Source organism: Nyctereutes procyonoides, unplaced genomic scaffold, assembly GCF_905146905.1.
Source record: "Nyctereutes procyonoides isolate TBG_1078 unplaced genomic scaffold, NYPRO_anot_genome, whole genome shotgun sequence".
NCBI classification, from domain to species: Eukaryota; Metazoa; Chordata; class Mammalia; order Carnivora; family Canidae; genus Nyctereutes; species Nyctereutes procyonoides.
In genome coordinates this window covers 65,139,716-65,155,599 of record NW_026575049.1, presented here as the reverse complement: position 1 = coordinate 65,155,599, position 15,884 = coordinate 65,139,716, and the positions used below count along the sequence as shown (strand labels likewise).

Here is a 15,884-nt window from a genome sequence, read left to right as displayed (position 1 = left end):
TCAATAACAATGATTCACAAAAGTACAAATATCATACCTATAACCTAAATGACAATGTGAGCAGCAACTCACACTCTTCAATGAATGTTGCTAAGTAGCAATAAAAGTTATCATTTTACAGAAGGTAGTTTTCAAAAATTCCTAAGAAAGAGCTTTTCTTTTATGTAAATCCATAAGGCATTTTGTGTTTTTCTAGCTGCACAGTAAAAATTAAACAAGATAAATAAAAACTTTTGAAATTGTTTTATCTTTAATTCATCATATCAACTGACCATATTTGAGAGATTACTAGCTTTTATTCCCCAAAAGGTACTTCAACTTGAAATTGGATAAATGATATTGGATAACTGTTGCTAACAAAGACAACAAAACAGAAGCAGTGGTGAGAATGGATGCATTAGCCCTGGGAAACAGTTTTTTTCCCTAGTACTCTCTGCTCTTATTACACAGTTACAGAATAAATTAGCCACTCTAATTTCCTCCTTAACATCCCTGAAACTTTACGACAAAAACAGAATCTAAAAGCAGAACTACTTCAGTTTCAAGTCCTTTCACTAAAATCTTGCTTATATCTACCATATTGTCTACAGATAACCTCTGGACTTTCTGTTTTCTTTCTCAATTGCTTGCTCAGGGGACCCTTTGAATTTCTCCATTACTACTGATGCTTTCTCACCAGTCTGTAAATGTTCCAGAGTCTTCCAACCTTAAACAAATCAGAGCAAAACAAAACAAACTCCTCCCTTATGTGCCCTTCTAGCTCTCCTCCTCCTCACCACCAAGCTTCTTCAAAGGGCTCTGTCTATTGGCTATCTCTACTTCCTAGCCTCCCACTCACTCCTCAACCCAGTACAATCTGGCTTCCATCCTACCACTCCACTGAAACTACACTTGCAAGAGATACTTTACTTGAGCTCAAAAGACTGGAAATGCTGTGCAGGAACAGGCCTCTGCTGCTGACCACTGCAGCTCAGGGCCTGGTGCACGGTAGGAACTGAATACCCTATTACTGTTCTTGCTGGGGCATTACCCCACTGACCACTCGTGAACTGTCTCCTTCTCCACCTCCCACTAGATTTCTATAACCCTCGCTCTGGTGCTCCACCAAGTAAGTTAGAAAACATCGAAGTTCAGTCAAGGTAAGTAAATATGATCTGGGAGGCTGGTCTGAGATGTAACATGTGCAAAAGAAAGCAAATCCAATCATTTGTGCTGCACCTGTCTGAAAAAGAGAATATGTTGAGCAGGGTAGTGCTTATATGCAAACTAGGGGGAAAAAACCAAACAGCTAAAGGACAAATTTTTGTTCATGTATATGTTTTAACAGACCAGCCAGTATGACTTTCTGCTTTGATTTGAGGCAGTTTCTCACCATAAGTGGAGGTGTCAGCTGGTGTCACCAGAGCGTGATATGACTCTGGATGGCCCAACTAATTTCCCCTGCTCTTGTTCTCTGTTCCCAGAAACTTTAATACTCCATGTAAAATTTCCCACAGATTTGCAATCAGCCAGCATGAATAGCTGACATGTTTTGAAAGAAATTTCTAGCTGTAAAGCTTTAGATTTAAATTCTGGTCAAGACTGATGAGTTAAACCTCAAGATCCCATGGTATTCTGAAAAAAATAAAAACCAAAACTACAAGACCTACTTTATGGACTTTCAAAACGAAAGACCCCACTCTAGTCTGTAACTAAAATTGTTCAGGCCTTTGGCAGCTACCCTTCCTGACACTGCTACTCTATATATTATAAATCCCACCAGGAGAACTCACCTTTTAGAGAAAAAAACATCTAGTAAAGGTTCTAAAACTGCAACCAAATGCAGTTAGAATTCAATCACCTGAGCTAATGAAAAAGGGATGCAGGCAGTGTTCTACATAATCTACAACTCACAAATTTGGCCTTTAAATATGTCCTAGGCAACAGCAGATTTACCTCACAAATTATCTTTGCTAAGTGATATCTGTTAATTTCTTCTCTGACCACCAATCAATTGAGAAAAAGATAACCTAGAAACATGGGAGAAGGAAACCATATAATGAACCAGGCTTAAAGATAATCATACATCATCCACAAATAATAACATATAAGGACATTCTTGGGGTGATTATAAAACAAAAGCTTTGTATATGTGAAAAATCAAACGTAAACACATTCCAAAACAGTGCTCAAGAGGGTATGTTGTGATATACCCAGGTAATGCCACAAGTAGGTCCCACAGTACTGATAACCTTCATGGAAATTATGGAAGGAATTCCCATAGCAAACAAATTCTAGGTGGTTGACCTTTTAATTGTGTTGTTCCTTGGTTTAAAGTTTTACTTTCCCCTGAGAGGTAGAAAGGGTAAAGGGCAAACAGAATTTCACCAACTAGTACTTACCCTTACTCTCTGGGTACTCTTGATATTTTTAGTTCTATTTCACTTTTTCTTAAAAGTTGGTCAGGATCCCCTAAATTGATTTTATAAACCTAAATTTTATAAACCAGAAATAGGTCATAACCCAAAGTAAATAATAATAATAATAAAAAAAAGACAAAAAGGACACTGAAGAATTTAAAGAAAATGAACAAAACTAACTAAGAGTCAATTTCCCCTAAATATTATTAGTATCACTGAGGTTAGGGAAACACAGGTCCTTCTATATAGATGTTATGAATAATGTCAATAAAAAAATTTGAAATTTGTCCATAGTTTTTCACCTTTAAAGTACGTAAGTGGCACAATTTAAGGCGACTTAAAACTCCTGCAGTGTTCCTATTCTGGGTATTTTCTAAGACATCAATTCTCCTATGATCACTTTTATAGGAATCATTTTAGTCTTGTAGTCATTGCTTAAAGTTTGCTACGACAAGAAAAAAAATCTCAAAATATCTCTGTACAAAATCTTAACACAGAATTTGTATTAGTAATGTATGTCTACCACAACAAGAATTGTTTGCATGCATCAATTTTGTTCAAGGTTTAATCTCCCTCACAATAATACTCCCTTTCCTTCTGATCCACTTCCTCTAAATCCAATTACTGCTTCCAGCATATAAGAGGAGGGAACAGAGCTTCTTTCAAAACAAAGAACTCCTCCTTGATCTGGTGCTTACAAGGACAAAATGCATTCTTAAATTACATTATTTGAATGAGCCAAGTAATTTGATAAAGTGAAAGTGTTCCTTTTCTCTTCACAGAATTTTACATAAAGTAATAACAAATACTATTATTTTTTCAAATTCATACTACCCTCAATCTACAAAGCAAGCCACTTTAAGGATAAAAATAAAGATACTATTGGTGGGACTACATGTTGGTTCATACTCCAGGTAATTCTGCAATATACAAAAAATTTTAATGCACAGTTTTTGGACTAAACAATTTCATCCACAAGAATGTATCCTATAGAAACAATCATACAAGCATCCAAAGATCATTCCACATAAATGTTAATTCCTGCATTGTTTGTTTAAAAAGTTAACTGAAAATAACTGAAATATTTATCAATAAGAAATAGGGTAGGGGCGCTCAGTCAATTAAATGACTGTCTTTGGCTCAGGTCATGATCCTAAGGTCCCAGGATCCAGCCTGGCATAGGGCTCCCTGCTAGGCAGGGAGTCTGCTTCTCCTCCCTCTGCCTGCCACTCCCTATCTTTGTGTGCTCTCTCTCTGTCAAGTAAGTAAATAAATAAATAAATAAATTATTAAAAGAAAATAAGGAATAGGGTAAATAAAAACTATGGCCACTAAAAAAAAAGATAAAACTACAATATTAATTGGGAAATGTGTCTAAAACACTTTTAATAAAGATTTTTTTACTTGAGATCGAGCAAGAGAGAACATGAACAGGGGGAGCAGCATAGGGAGAGGGAGAAACAGACTCACTGCTGAGCAGGGAGCTCGACAAGGTGCTGGATACCAGGACCCCAAGATCATGACCTGAGGTGAAGGCAGATGCTTAACCGACTGAGCCACACAGGTGCCCCTAAAACACATTTTTAAGTTAAAAAAAAAAAAGCATTAAAAAAAAAAAGCATTTTCTGAAAGGCAGTCTCTCTTGATTCTCCTCTTATCATAGCCTTTCTCCTCCTTCAATGAGTCTGCTTCTTTTGCTTGCCTCTTAAATTTCAGTGTTCCTCAGGCCTTGGTCTTCCCATATTCTTATCCCGGAGGGTTCTCAACCACCTTTTCTTTTTATATGTTCAGAATGCTAAAACCACTATCTACTTACAGGCTCCCCAACCTCCAGATCTGTCTACCTAAATGCCTTTCTGAATATCACCACTTGGATGTCCTAAAGATATTTCATATGTTCCAATTCCAAAACTGAAGTCAATCAACCTCTACTCAAAACAACAGAAACTGGACCTCCCCCCCAAAAAAGAACAGAAACCACTTGTTCTTATACAACACTCTTCCTTTTCTTTCTTTCTTTCTTTCTTTCTTTCTTTCTTTTTCTTTTTTTCTCTTCTCTCTTTCTTTTCTTTCTCTCTTCTTTCTTTCTTTTTCTTCTTTCCTCTCCTCTCCTCCCTCCCTCCCTCCCTCCCTCCCTCCCTCCCTTCCTGTTTTATTTATTCATGAGAGAGACACAGAGAGGCAGACTCCAGGACCAAGACGCGAACAAAAGATGGACACTCAAACACTGAGCCACCCAGGTGCCCCCCTATATAACATTCTAAATTCAAAGCCCAGAAATCTGAGGGTTAGCCCTGTTTTCCCTCTGCCCCCATCCCACAAATTAAATCAACCATCAATGAGGTCTTTTATATTTCTTACTGTATTTATTTTAACATCCCACAGCCAATAGCTTATGTCAGGGCCTCATTATTTCTGGCTGGGATTACTACAGTCTATTTGAAACACCTATCTTATCCAACATGGCTAAGATACTCTCTCTTTGCACCAATCAGACAAAACTAACCCCTGGTTCCTCCACTGGCTCTGTTACCTCTAGGTTGTCATACATCATTTTTTCTAACTTCCTATTGTTACCTATTCAGAGAGCCCACTTACTACACTTTCAAACCTATTCAGGCATGAAGTTTTCTGTGAAGTGAGATCCACCGATACTTATCAAGTCATAGGTACTATGCTAGGTACTATTCATACAAGATCCAACTTAATCTCAACCATCTATTTTTGTAGAGGAAAAAAACATGCTCAGAGAGGTCAAATAATCTGTTCAAGGTCTCACAAAGAGTAAGTACAGAAAGGAGGGCCTTAACATTACAACCACTGTTCTTTTCATTATGTTAGTTTGCCTTTCTAAATCAATTAATCCTTCTTTATATCTACCTCTTTTATTACATTTGACATAGTAAATCAAATTTGTTTCCATGTTTTTCTCCTCTAGTAGCCTATAAACCAATGTTACTCAATCTTAGCTTTGTATTAAGTTTTTCCTTTTTAATAGAACAGGTGGACCTAAAGATCTGTATTTTTTTTTTTAAAGTTTCAAAGATGATGCTGATTGTCAGTAAAGCTGGAGAAACACTGAGTTAAGTTTCCAGAAGATAAGAATGTTACTGGACTTTATAACTTTGGGGTTGACATAAATGCCTGCAAACTTCACTGCTGAACACACTGATGGAGATAAATCAATGAAATTGTCATTTTTCTTATAAAACATTTTCCTTTAACTTACAATGATTTGATTGTACAAACATTTCTAAAATTTACCTGAGAATATCACAAAGAAATTTCACACTCAAGATTTATAAAAGAAAGGGGTGCCCGGTTGGCTCAGTTGGTTAAGCACCTGCCTTTGGCTCAGGTCATGATCCCAGAGTCCTGGGATGGGGCCCACGTTGAATTCCCTGCTCAGTGGGAAGCCTGCTTCTCCCTCTCCCTGCCACTCCCCCTGCTTGTGCTTGCTCTCTGTCAAATAAATAAATAAAATCTTAAAAAAATTTTTTAAAAGAGTTCACAACAAAATTTTTGATACTTTTCTTAAAAATAAAACTTGGAAAATTTTCTTAAAGGATCAAATTTGAATTACTGTAATAATCCTGGAAACAGACACAATTATGTACATAATTTAAATGTTAATAGAATTCTTGGTAAAAATAAAACCATGTTTAAAAATTTAATCGGTTCCACTTGCTATTGAATATTAAGAAATGAATGTGAACAGCAACAAGAGAAACTCTTCTCTACCTCCAGAAACCAAGGTCACTGATAATCTGATTAAAATCTGTACTATTTAGGTGTGACGCTTGCACTGTGTTGCAAGTAAACTTCTGAAACCTAATGAGACAGAAAGCTATCATGTGCTAGCTCGTTATGATATAGAGGGATAAGTCTGAAATACGAAAGGAGGATGAAGTAATGAGGACTTAACTATAGGTAAAAAGTAATGAATATTTTTTTTAAGAAGTAATGAATATTCCAACATTCCAGTTTGGGTTTTGGGAAGAGAAAATATGAATGTTATACCTGAAACTCTTGGTATGATTTTTTTTTTTTTTTTTAAGAAGCAAAGATACTATTAAAAATATTCAGGGGATCCCTGGGTGGCTCAGCAGCGGTTTGGCACCTGCCTTCAGCCCAGGGCGTGATCCTGGAGTCCCGGGATTGAGTCCCACACGTTAGGCTTCCTGGATGGAGCCTGCTTCTCCTTGGTCTGTGTCTCTGTCCCTCTCTCTCTCTGTGTCTCTCATGAATAAATAAATAAAATCTTAAAAAAAAATATTTGGTGCAAAAAGAGTTAATTTATTTCTTAATGTAGGTTCATTAATTTTATAAATAGCTACTAAAAAAAAAGTCTTAAGAAAATAAATCAATGCTTCAGATTCTGAGTGTCACTATAGCAGAAGTGTTTTACCTGAAAATACTCCAGGTCAACATTTCTGCATCCAAATAATGAACAATTGAGATGAGAGATGATTAACTATAGCAAAATAGAAAATACTACAAAACATAAGCAATGACTAAGAAGAAAACAAACAAACAAAAAAAATACCCACCTGGGAGGGTACGTGAGGCAGAAACAGTATTCATTGTATTTCTTTGGTCTCATTAAGAAATATGCAAATATTAAAGATCCTACTCCTAGAAGTCTTGCTTTGGAAAATATCATTTAAAATTAACATTTAAAGAATAAGAAGATGTGAACTAGGACTGATATCCTCTATTATCTAAACACAAAATTGTTATTTTATGCAACAGAAAAATTCAATGTTAGCAATGTAGGATTTTTACATTTGTTGTTAAACTTGTTAGGTGTTTTTTTTTTTTTTTTTTTTTTTTTTGCTGCTCATGTAAAATGGGGTCTCCTCTTCTATTTTCTAACTGCTAAGTGCTACTTATAAAATTGAAAGCTCCTATTACTTGTAAAGTATACCATCACATCATAAGCAAACTGGAGTAGTCTCACCATTTCCTTTCCAATTCTTATGTCTTTTTCCTTATTGACTGTGCTGGCTAATGCCTCCAATATCAAAGCTACTAGTAATGGTGACAGCGGGCATTACTATTCCCCCTAAATTAAAATAATGATTTTTGGTTTGAGGTATATACATTTTATCATATTGCAGAATTATCCAATAATTTTTTAAGTTGTTTTGTTAATAAAAATTAAAAGTGAGTTTCAAAATTTATGGAGACAATTACATAATTTTTCCTTAGTTCTGCTAATGTTAACAAAAAGAACCAATAGTTATTCATAATTGTTTTCAGCGTGTTCAGAAGGGAAGCCCAGTTTGTTTTCTGATGAAGGAAAAAGGTATGTTTCCAAATAATCAAATAAGCATTGTGTTAGATTATTTGCTCGATTACATACTTCAAACAGAAATATTTAACTTACTTGATCTAATTTACTCTTTACTTTCACTTTACAAGTAGGTCTCAAAACAAATTTACATTTTCTTGTTAAGTATGAAACATATCCAAATTATTAGTGTAGGTTCTTCCAGGTTTCATGCAGGCTCTCTTCTTATTCAACGTCCCCCCTAAACAACCTCATCCACCTAAGGCTTTAATTAACCACGTTCTAGGCCTCCCAGATTTATTCCTACAACCCTGCTCTCAAACCAGAGCTCCAGACCTGCCAGGCCAACTCTCTACTAGTTCTCTGCACTTGAATTCTTCAACTCAAACCGAGCTTAACAGGATGAAAACTCAAAGCTTTTCTTCCTCAAATCTAGTCCTTTTCCAGGGTGCTCTAACTCAGGGAATGGCCCCTCCACCCACCTAGTTACTAAATCAGAAACATAAGAACCACCCTTGACAAAGCTCCTCACCTTCCCCTATCTTCTAAAGAATGATTTGTATCTCATAAATCCCTCAATTCTAGAATATCTGTACTTCCTTTCACCTTCTGTGACTTGTTCCAGTCTAAGCTGCCATTATCACTTAAACAGCCTCTTCCTGACTGGTATGCAATCATGCACAACCTAAGTAATCTTTTAAAAAGTCAATCTGATCACACTGATTCCCTGCTTGTGATAATTTTTTTTTTAAGATTTACTTATTTATTTATTCAGAGAGAGAGAGAGAGAGAGAGAGAGACAGAGAGAGAGAGAGGCAGAGACACAGGCAGAGGGAGAAGCAGGCTCCATGCAGGGAGCCCGACACGGGACTTGATCCCGGGTCTCCAGGATCACACCCCAGGCTGCAGGCGGCACTAAACCGCTGCGCCACCGGGGCTGCCCTAAAGATTTTTTTTTTAAATCTTTAATAAAGTCTATATAAGCTATTACCACCTCTTCAGGCACCTCCTCTTCCCTTCCTCTATTGTTTCCAATACTCTAAACTAGGCCCTCTTTCATTTACTGAAAGCATGCATTCTTTTGTGCCACAGGGCCTTTGTACCTGCAGTCACAATGCCTAAAACATTCCTACATGTTCTTCAATTCTTAGATGAGGGATCAATTTCTCAGGTAAATTCCTAACACCCTTCCCCAAGTCTTCCTGTATATATTTCTTTGACAGCATAAGACCTGCAGTAAGTTATAGTCTATAATCAAACATTTATAATTTGAAAGATGACTGCAAACTGTATATCCTATGAAAAATATACTGACATATCGAAATGTAAGAAGTTGGTTTTTAAAAACTTACTGCTTTTCAGAATAGTGAAGTTAATCTTACATTTCTTTTCCATACGTAAAAACAAGTCAGTGTCAGGCTCTAGAGCACGACAGTCCAACTGAAATACGCTATGAGCCACATATACAATTTTAACTTCTCTAACAATCAATTTAAAAAGCAGATTAAATTATATTTTGCTTAACCCAAAGCATCTAAAATATTATTTTAACATGTAACCAACCTAAAACATGTATCTTAACATTAGTGTCGGTGTGTTTTTTACATGTAGAACACATCTACTTTGGACTAGCTTTGTTAAAAGTGCCACATGTGCTAGAAGTTATTGTACTGCACAATATAGTTCCAGAAAATAATACTGTATTTCCTGTACTTAAATAGCTTACTAACATAATCAGTTATTTTTAAAACAAGACTGCATTAAGCAATTTTAACTGCATAACAAATAAGAACACATCTTGTATTTAAACTTTTCAAAAAATGTTTAAATTATGCAAATATTCCATACTGCTGAAAAGCCTAAATCCGAAATAAAAATTCAGGTAAACAGTTTAAAAACTGCATTTTTACTCATCACCTGAGGAGATTAAAGGAAGACAGGTACTCTCAAACACTCCTTGTAGGTAAGTGATTTTATTACAACCGCTTGGAAAGCAACCGGTTTTCCCTTTCTTTTAGTAACGCCGCATCTAAGACTCAGTCCTACAGAAAGAACCAAAAACAAAGTCAAAGATCACAAACTTGTTGACCAAGATACAACACGATTCATACATACATGTGTATATGACACTCATATACCCACAGGGGGAAAAAATGGAATGCAATCCAAAATGTTTAGTTATCTCTTTGTAGTGTGATGACTAATATTCCTTTTAACACATATTATTCCTTTTAACATGTATTTATTAAGTGCTACTCTCTGCTAGGCATTAAAACAGATGGGTCCCTGCCATCAAGGGACATACCAGTTTTCTTTACACTTTTCCACATTTTCCAAATATTCTCTAAAAAACACATTATCCTTTCATAATTTTAATAACCAGAAAAATAAAATACAACGTGCAGGGGATGCTGATTTGGGCATATCAGCTATAAAGGGATATTTCTGGGTTACCTGGGGAAGAATTTGAATATAGCCCTGAATATTAGTTTAGGTGAAAATTTTCTAAAATGGTAAGAGGAGATTAGTTGACTAACACAAAACAATCTACAAAACTGTTAACGGGGGGATTTCTGAGCAGCAGGAATGTGATTTTCTTTTCCTCTTGTTTTTTTAAATTTTTTTTGCTTGCCAATTTTCTACAATGCTCCTGTAATAAAAGACTACTTTTAAAAATTAAAGTATATATACCCACTATTTCTGAGCATCTACTACATACAAAACTGTGCTAGGTTCTATAAGAGGCAGAAATGAGTAAAAGGAGTCACAATCTTAAAGTAAACTATGATTATTTAAGGGGAACAACACATAAAAGAAAAATAAAAGTAATTAACACAAACCAGAATATAAACATCAAATGAAGTAAAATGCAGTTATAAGGATTCTAAGAAAAAGACCTTACTTGATTAGAAAGAGGAAGAATGGCAAAAATGAGAAAAAGCTTCATGGAGATAGAATTTGAAATGAAAAGGCTTTTAACTGATACAAGTAACAGCAGACACTAAAAATAAAGTATGGGGCAAGTGTCAAAGAACAGTAAGTCACATTAATAGAGTTTGGTTAGAATGCGGGATATATGAAGGAAGTAGGCAGTATGCTCAAAAAGTAGGCTATGAGGGCCTTGAATTTTCAGAAGGGAAATTTTTTGAATTTAGCGATGGGGAAATTACTAGAGGTTCCAATTCAAGAAACTGTCCATATCGCTGTAACCACCTCCTAATGGAATCTTCCTGCTTCCACTCCTGCACTCCTATAGTCTATTTTTCGTACAGCAGCCAGCCAGATCCTTTTTTTCTTCCCCAGCCGGATCCTTTTAAAACATAGATTATGTCACATCTCTACTCAAAAGTCCTGCAATGGCCTCCCATTTCACACAGTAAAAAGCCAAAGTCATTAGAATTTCTACAAAGCCCTGCACACTGCCCTCTCACCCTCTAACTCTGTGATCACATATACTACTCTTCCCCTTGCAATGCTTTGCATATTCCAGGCATACTTCTGCTCCTACCGCTCTCGCCCATATTCTCCTCACCAACTTCAGGTCTTAAGCTTTCTCTGACTCCATCCAACATACAACAGCAAACCCCAACAACAACCACCTCCCACTCCTGTCTCAGACAAAAAGTCTGTACTCCTGTATCCCTCCAAATGGACTGTTCTCTGTGACACTTCACATCATATGCCATCTCTATATTTTATTTTTTCTTTTCCCCATACACACATACAAATGCAAGAAAAGCTCAATGAGGGCTATTTTTTTTCCTTTTTTGTTCATTTCAGTATCCCCAGCATCTAGAATAAAGCCTCGCGTATTGCAGTAAGAAGCAAAGGAAGAGACTACCACGGTGTTAGAGATTTAGTTGAAATGGCTTACAGCATATTGTAAGTATTTACATAAATAGAACCTACAGTGAATTTATTCTAATTCACTACTATATTTTCCTCTGAGAACTATTCACCAAAACAGTGCTTATAAATTAAGCTTTGAGCATACAGACAACCTTTAATTTACTAGCAATTTATCTCTGCAAGGTTTACTTAAGTTAGTATTTGAAACAGGGATGGTGGTGATTGAGGAAGAAAGGAGGGAGTATTAAATCTACTTGCCTTCTTCTTTCATTTCCCCCAAACTAATGAACACGGACTCCCCACCTCTCTGCTTCCTCCCCAGTGTACAGTTTCTGACTTCTTCCTTTTCCTAGGGAATAGGTCTAATCCAGACCTATAAGCCTTATCCCCAGGTTAAGGCCAGAAATAGAAACTAAGAGTGTGATACAGGGCTTTGGAGATGGTTGGCAGGAGTAAGAGGAGAGCCCAGGCAGGCAAGGGAGGTTACTGCAGAGGAACTTCATATATTTTAAAAGGAAGTCAATACAAAATAACACTTAGCTACTTCCCTGTCCTGTTTTAAAATATACAATGCTGAAAGACAAGTGATACTTTATTTTTAAAATGATAAACCCGATCTTTTATTTTATTATGATTTCAAGCACACAAGTTCAGAAAAAAAAATTAATGAATGATCAAGTACCCTTTTACTAAATCTGCTAGATTTATTTTTAAAACAGCAAAGCTATGGTTCAAAAACAAAGGCCCTTCCTAGATCCTTTATTCTTCTTCAGTTCTTCAACGGTAACTTTTATTCTCATTTGGTATTTATCATTCCCATGAATGTTTTTATACTTTTGCTACCTATTCCAAGATTCCCAGAAAATATATTGTATAGTTTTGCATGTTTTAAAAACTGTATTAAAACTGCATAAATACGATAAGCAAAACTATACTATATTCTGGTTCTGTTACCAGCTGTTTCACCCTGGGCAAGTTGCTTAACATCTGTACCTCAGTTTTTTCACTGAAAAATGGGGATAATACCACCTACGAGTTTATAGGGTTGCTATGAGGATTAAATGAGTTAATATACTCTATATAAATCGCTTAGATAAGTATCTCACACTCATAGTAAGTAGTGTATATTAGTGCTAGCAATTATCATAAAGTTGCAAAAGGACCTGTGACTGTATTACAAACACACACTCTGAGAAAAGACTAATTATTGAATTGAGATACATATATAGATATATACACACATCCCATATAATGCCAGACATTTTACAAATTGTGTAAAAATTATAAATACTTATTAAGTCAGGCTGGAAAGGTTCACTAGCCTAGTTAAAGAGGAACTGAAAGTGCTAAGAGAGAATAAAGTACTTATTTTTTAACTTGGGAATTGTAGGTTAATTACAATATAAACATTCGGTATTATGCTGAGTGAAGTAAGTCAATCGGAGAAGGACAAACAATGTATGTTCTCACTCATTTGGGGAATATGAATAATAGTGAAGGGGAATATAAGGGAAGGGAGAAGAAATGTGTGGGAGATATCAGAAAGGGACACAGAACATAAAGACTTCTAACTCTGGGAAATGAACTAGGGGTGGTGGAAGGGGAGGAGGGCGGGGGGTGGGGGTGAATGGGTGACGGGCACGGAGGGGGACACTTGATGGGATGAGCACTGGGTGTTATTCTGTATGTTGGTAAATTGAACACCAATAAAAATTAATTTATAAAAAAAATAAAAAAAATAATAATAATAATAAAAAAAACAATATAAACATTCGATTTAAATAATTTATGACAGTTTAAAAATACCTAAATACTTAATGGCCTCCTTTTATGAGTTTTGGGAAGTAGGGTTAGGAGAGAAGGGGTAATTCCTCAAAGAGAAGCTATTCAAAGACTTTTTTTAGACTGTTAAGGGAAGCACTTTGGATCTCACACAAAAATGAAAATTTGGTACTCAAATTTCACTTGTTTTCTGGAGTAACTTTTAACTAACTGCAAGTAAAACAAACTACAATTTTAAATGATGTTTCATAAGAGGATTCATCTAGATCACAAAACTTTGATAAAGACAACTGGATTCTGCAAAATTTATCAATGCAATTATGGACTCAGCATCCAATAAGGGAGACATCCGATACAGAATTATTTTCATAATAGTCTCTAGGTCAAAAATCAGAAAACAGAAAAACAGATGCCCTACATATTATGGGAATTCTAGTGAATTTCTTACAAGAGCTTTTTAAAGGCTTTAAAATATACCTATGCTTTGAAGGTCAATTAATATATCTAACTGATATATAAAGGAATTCGATCTAATGAGAATTTACTAGGTGTCATTTACTGGGCTGAATATTTTTATACGAGATCTTTAAATCCATCTGCAATATCTTCACGGACAAAATGTACAAGGCTGCCATAGGTACTCTGTACAGACACAGATACTTCCGCAAAGAGTTAAGAATGACTACTACGAAAGTCAACATTTAAGCCGGCAAAGTATATCAAATGCAGATAAACTGCAAATTAGATCAACGGAATAGTGTTGAAACATTTGTTTCCCCTGGAGTCTGGCATACATTTCAATGTCTCAAAGGCTACCTGAGAATAACAATTAAATGTAACACCAGGGGTCAAACTGTGTCCCTCTCCCACCCTCAAAAGAAAAACAAAAACAAAAACAAAAACAAAACCCCAGCTGGGAGGAGAAGAAAGCCCTCCGTGAAAGCCAGTGAAGAGGGAAGATCAAAGCTCAAAACCAAAGTTTTACTTTTCTTCCCCTAAAGTGAGAACTTTGGAACCGGAACCACTGCTTTTGTCTCACTTGTCCCCCTTCTGACGCCCCCAATGAAACACTTACAAGTGTGAGTTAGTCCCTTCCTCGGCCCCCAAAGAGAAGGCTCGGTGGGAAACCGAGCTAAAACTTGCATTAACCTCTAGGAGAAAACAAAACAAAACAACAACAAAAAAACTAGCCACTCGGTACTTTCTTAACGGGAGAAAAGACCCTCGGACCGTTCACCCTATACTCCTGTCCTCTGCCCGAGCAAGACACTGCACCTGCCAGACTGGGCGCGTGAAGAATTAATGGTCCAACTTTGCGAACGCAATCTGGGGAGCAGACACGGAATATTTCTTGAGAAGTGCAAGAAAGGGGCAGAAAAGGTCCCTTTCGGGAAGGGATGCATGAGCTCTGCCTGCTGGGAGGTCTCAAAACCCGCTTGCTTCAGAGACCCTCGGAAGCAGCCACACTCTGGTCGCAGCCGGCCTCGGGCCTGGGAGAAGCAGGCAGTGTTTACACCTGTCACGAGGAAGGGGGAGGGAAAAAAAAAAAAAAAAGAGGAAGCTGGAGCAAAGCCCCAAACTTCTCTCCAGCGCCGGGGAGGGAGGCAGGGAGCGGCCGGCCGGAGCTGCGGGCAGGTGGAAGCGGAGGGGCAGGGCGAGCCGGCGGCGGCCGCGGATGTGGGAAGGGCTCACGCTGCCCCGGCCGGTGCCCGGGATGGCGGGGACGGAGCCTGAGCGCTTCGCGGCCGCCGCGGGCGTCCCCGCACCCGCCGCGGAAGAGGGCAGAGCCCCGGTCCGGAGCCCGCAGGCCCGCAGAGCCGGCACCGTCCCCGGCCCCGCAGTCCCAGGCTCCGCGGCAGGCAGGTCCTCCCGGCCCGGGCGACGGTCCCGCCGGTGGGCCGGGCCCGGCGCCCGCCCCCTGGGGCCCCCGCGCGGCCGGGGACGCGGAGCGGCGGCGCTTACCTGGCTCGCTCGGGGCGGCCGCGATGGGCATGGCTCAGGGGCCCGGGGAGTAACTGGCTCCCCGGGGGAAGGACCGGCTAGTCCGACGCGGAGCTGGAGAGAGCGGAAGGCAGGCTGCTCCCAGCCCTGTCAGCGAAGCAGCGCCATGGACGCCCACCCGGAGTTTCAGCGCTGCCGCGGGACCCCCATCCCATTACCCTCCGCCCTCTTCCGCCGCCGCCGCCGCCGCCTCCACCTCCTCCTCCGCCGAGACCCCCCGCCCACTCCACACACTCTCCCATCATGCAGCGGGGGAACCGCTGCCGCCGACACGTCACTTCCGGGCGCAGGTGGCTAGGTCGGGGCCGGGCGCTGGTGGGTGCAGGGGGGCGGGGGCTGCTGGGGGGGGGCGGGGGAGGACACTCCAGGGGGAATTAGTGTCACAGAACGCTTACCCCTGCGCAGGCGCGGTCGCGTGGCGTGCCGGCCGCCATTTTGGGTGTGGGCAAGCTGCCCTTCTCCTCTACTTCCTCGCGAGGCGTTGCGGGGACAGACGTCTTTCCGCAGCCCGCCTGCCGCGGGAGCTGCGCGCCGGGCCGGGTGCTCCCCAGCTGGGTGCT

At 38.9% G+C, this 15,884-nt stretch overlaps 1 protein-coding gene across 4 annotated transcripts in view; it reads right to left on the bottom strand.

Moving 5' to 3' along the window:
* Positions 1-15,573, bottom strand: part of AFTPH (aftiphilin) — a 66,533-nt gene extending 50,960 nt beyond the window's left edge. Inside the window, exon 1 of one of the 4 annotated variants that reach the window (XR_008664814.1) lies at positions 15,286-15,573. The gene's annotated coding sequence lies outside the window, so the exon portion shown is untranslated. Of the gene's footprint in view, positions 1-9,609; positions 9,719-15,285 lie in introns of those variants that run through there. The other 3 variants (XM_055328042.1, XM_055328045.1, XM_055328044.1) reach the window with 3 other exon arrangements.
* Between the last annotated feature and the right edge of the window lie 311 nt (positions 15,574-15,884).